Genomic DNA, 4,387 nt, shown 5'->3' with positions numbered 1-4,387 from the left:
ATATACAGAAATGTGAGAGACCCGTGGAAAATCGTCTCCCCACACATAACAGCGCTGTGATCTCGAGTCTCAGTTTCTTCATCTGTAAAACGGGGATGATACGTATCTGGCACATGGTGGGAGAGAAAAAATGAAATATCAGTATAGTCTTTCAAGCCCAGTTCCTGCCACACTACAGACACTCAAGAAATGTTAGTTACTTTCTCCTGCTGCCTCCCCCTTCAGCTAAAGGACAGTTTAGTGAAGACTTTATTCTGTGCAAATTCCACCACATTGTACCAACTTTCATTAGAATCCATTAAGACAATACCCATATGAGGGGTGCCTGAGGACTCAGTTGGTTAAGCCTCCGACTCCGGCTCAGGTCATGATCTCGTGGCTCATGAGTTTGAGCCCCTCATCGGGCTCTGTGCTGACAGTTCGGAGCCTGGAGGCCGCTTGGGATTCTGTGTCTCCCTCTCTCTCTGTTCCTCCTCCGCTCATACTCTCTCTCTCTCTCTCTCAGAAATAAAGATTAAAACCATTTTAAAAAAGATAATATCCATATGAAAACTTGTCATCGTTATTTTGTTCCAAGATGGCAGCCTATCTAGCCAATAGAATCTGTGTCTTGATTCCATTAGCGAAGTAGCAAACTTGATCAATTTCAGCCCAAAGATTCACCATGAAACAACTCAAAAGTCCTAAATCCTCCAGTTCAGTGGTTCTCACACTCTGTTGCATGTTTAAGTCACCTGGAGGGCTTTAAAAAATGCCACTGCCTCCAATAGCAATGAAATCATACTCTCTCGGGGCAGAACTCAGGCACCGGCAGTGAAAAAAAATTCTCCAGGTGTTCCAATATGCAGCCAGGGGTAGAGCCGTTGCTCTGGCTCTCACTCAAGCAACTAGAAGAGTTTGCACGTGCTGCTTTGCAATTCTTAAGCTGTTTCACTGGAGTGTAATTGGTCTAACTCTGAAAAGGTCACCAGGCATTTGCCGGTATTTTGCTGAGCCCAGCAGGGAGCAGTGACCAGGGCAGGGGGAGTGGACACACAGAAGAACCTGAAAGTGGGGGCTGGGGGAGGGTCCATTCTCAGAGGATAGGGGAGCACCCTATCTTGTGAACTTTAGAATTCCACTGCATCCTGAGAATAGGGCTCCGTATGCCCTGGGCACTCAATAAACGCTTGCAAATGGTCTCCGTCTTCTCGGCTCCGCCCGCCAAGCATCGAACATTCTGCACGCACACTTCAGCTGGAAGGTAGCTCTTGTCCTTGCCTTGCTCCCTGGCCGACTAGATTATAGGATTAACTCTTCACCCCCTGGCTGGGCCACGGGGAATTCTCTCTCCTCTCTTTCTTTAGGTATAAACAATCGATGATAAAGATTTTCCCACTTTCTTCTCCCACCTTTCTTTGGAGTTGTTTTTAGATGGTGACTTTTGGATTTTGGCAGATCCTAAAAGAGAAATGAAAGCAAGGCCCAGCATCCGGGATGAGCCGGGGCTCCCCTGTGGCCTGCTCGGTGGTCACGTGACAGTGGCTCTCTGATGCTCTATCCCGGTGGAAGCAAAGGTGCGTGCCAGGTGCACAGAGCCCCCAAAGTCCGAATTTTGCATTTGCTTTGAGCTAGTGTTCAGTCCCCCTCCCCACCCCGCTCATAAACATGTAAAATACTCAGGTAATCCAGACACCCGAAGGCCAAGTGAGCCTAACTTGTCTATATAATTCAGGCTGCCCAGTAAGTTACCTAAAACTCAGGTGAACATGGGCCTTTTGAACCCGGCCTCGGGAAAGCCTGCGGGAGGGAGCCCTTGTTTCCAGAAGGAGGCTGCATTTTCCTCTTGGTGCCTGGCTGGAACGAAAGGGACCAGAGCATTAGGGAAGCTGGGGGATCTCCCTCCCCAGGTATTGAAGCAGGAGCCATGGTCCCCGGGGAGGAGGGCTCTGAAAGCCCCCTGGCACCAGGGGTTTCCTGAAAAACCAGGCTGCGGGGAGGGAGCCCTGGAGTCTGATGTTGCTGGTCATGGGCACACAGTTGACGAGGGCGAGCTTCCCTTTATGCCACACCGCCAGGAGGTGGGGGCAGGCTGCAGAAAATAGCCAACTGGGGAAACTGAGTCCCTCCATGACTCATGAGGCTTTTAAATCACAGCTGCTTGGGCAGGGGTATGGGGCCTGAGCAGGAGTTTGGGGAAGGGGCCGTCTTTCTCTAGCTGAGCTCAAGAGATGTTAAAACGGGCAAGGTTCGGAACGGCTGCAGCCTTCCACCTGCCCCTCCTCTGTTTCCAGGCCCCTCTTCCATTATGTGGGGATGATGGCGCAGAAACTGGAGCTTTGTTCTTTCCCTCTTCCTGGGCACCTGCTGCTCCAGTCCTACCCACCTGGAGGCTCGCAGGCCTCCATAGTGACATCACAGGCCCGTCGCCGCGGCAACGGGCAATGAGCTCAGGCAGTAGGGGCTTGATGGCTTCAGGCAGGGAAGGAGGCTAGTGGAGACCAAGGAGTCAGGGTTTGGAGCTCCACTCAAGAGGGATTGGAATTGATGCGGGGGGGGGGGGGGGGCGGGGGGGGGGTAAGACTAGAATGTGGCCACAAGCTTCCCAAAACAGGAGCAGCTTTCAGAAGGTACGGATGCCACCGAAAAGCTAAGTTGATTGTCCCTCCCTGCAGGAGCCGCCCCCTGCCTGGTGCCCCGCTGCAGAGCCTGATTGCTCATTCGGAGCGGTTTCTACTTGTAATTTGTTGGCTCAAAGGTCGGAATGGACTTCTTAGGAAGACAGATTTCCTCGTGGCCATTCCTTAGGGACCGAGCTCTCAAAACCCAATTTGGGCCTGAGGTTCCCGCGGGGGTGGGCGTGGCTCACAAAAGAAACAGACAAGTTGCAGGGGTGCTGGGCTGTGTGTCCAGAGGGTCAGGTGGGGAAAAAGAGGGACAGGGAGGCCGACGGAGCCCCGGGAGGCAAGAAGACAGGGCACTTTATAAATCACCGGCTCCCTTTTAAAAATGGAGTCTAACCTCCCTCAGCTTTGCTTTTGAATTTATTAGCAGCTTCATTTCCCCGGGTAATAATTCATTATCTCGTTCCCAGCCCGAGAAGCGGTGCCGGCCCAGAAGTGACATTCCCTTCCACACCTTTAAGCGATACTCTTTTAGCTGTGTCATCTTCAGATCACTCTGGGCCTCGACCCCAGGCCCCCGCTGCGTCTACACAGGCCCCAGCCCGCCTCCTTTGCTGGTGCTTTTTCCACCAGGGCTCTCTCTGGGGCCCAAGCCCCTCTCCATCGGGAAGCCAGCCGGCTGCCGGCAGCGGTGGTGAGATAGAGCCTTGCTGTTGGAACCGGAATTGAGATAACTGCTATTGACGGGGGGGGGGGGGGGGGGGGGGGAGGGAACCGAAGGGAGGGTTGGAGGGGGCCACACGTGTCAGCTTAGCCAGAGGATCTGAAAAAGCTATTCCAATCGCGTCTCCGAGTGGGAAACTGGCAGATGCCCTTCTGTGGAATGAAAGTTTTGCTCTTCCTCTCCGTCTCCTCTGCCAAGGAAGAAAGCTCGACTAACAAGGGATGTGATGATGCTTTTTCATCAGGCAAAAGTCCTTTTTCCTCAAATCCCTTCTCTCCTCACGTCGCAGAAAAGACCCCGTCCTCACGGCGAATATGTCAGGCTGGAAACGAGGATGGGGCTGTGTGTTAGAACCACCTGATGTCCAAGGCTGGACCAGATAAACTCGAAGCCATGGGAGCGGGACCAGACAGCAGGATGGTTGGTGAAAGTGCTCAGCTGATCCCAGCCTGGGCCGGGTCTGAGCATCACTGCCCTACAGCCTTATTGCCTAAGCTCCGCCCGGGACCTCAGCATCGCTGGGAATTTGTTAAAAATGCTGGACCCTAGGGGCGCCTGGGTGGCTCAGTCGGTGAAGCGTCCGACTTCGGCTCAGGTCATGATCTCACGGGCCGTGAGTTCGAGCCCCGCGTTGCTCTGTGCTGACAGCTCAGAGCCTGGAGCCTGCTTCGGATTCTGTGTATCCCTCTCTCTGACCCTCTCCCGTTCATGCTCTGTCTCTCTCTGTCTCAAAAATAAATAAACATTAAAAACTGCTGGACCCAAGCCCCACGCCTGGCCTGATGAAGCAGAATCTGCGTTTTCAGCAAATCCCCAGGGAACAGATGAGTATCTTGCCCCAAGGGCATTGAAATCCCTTAGACTTAGAGCCTCGCCGTCCCTCCTCCTGCTCTATCAGCCCTTCTGTGCTGTGCTGGGGGGGAGGGGGCGGGGGACGGGTCACAAGTCCCAAGGGTAGGAGAGAAGACAGCCCTTTTCTCCAATGTCAGCCGTCACACCGTCGCACCTCCACCTGGCCGAGAAAAGGGGCTGGAGGAAAGCAAGAACCTCAGGCCTCTGC

The 4,387-nt window shown here is 53.6% G+C and overlaps 1 long non-coding RNA gene across 1 annotated transcript; it reads right to left on the bottom strand.

Moving 5' to 3' along the window:
- Nucleotides 1–544: 544 nt before the first annotated feature.
- On the bottom strand, nt 545–2,328 carry LOC125151891 (uncharacterized). Its single transcript, XR_007146975.1, has 3 exons — nt 2,253–2,328; nt 1,732–1,836; nt 545–1,440 (listed from the first exon to the last, which is right to left on the bottom strand). It is a non-coding gene; the product is annotated as an uncharacterized LOC125151891 (long non-coding RNA).
- Between the last annotated feature and the right edge of the window lie 2,059 nt (nt 2,329–4,387).

Source organism: Prionailurus viverrinus, chromosome E1 (genome assembly GCF_022837055.1).
Source record: "Prionailurus viverrinus isolate Anna chromosome E1, UM_Priviv_1.0, whole genome shotgun sequence".
Classification (NCBI taxonomy): Eukaryota; Metazoa; Chordata; class Mammalia; order Carnivora; family Felidae; genus Prionailurus; species Prionailurus viverrinus.
Note: the sequence above shows the minus strand (reverse complement) of the source record. Positions and strands in the feature narration are given on the sequence as shown.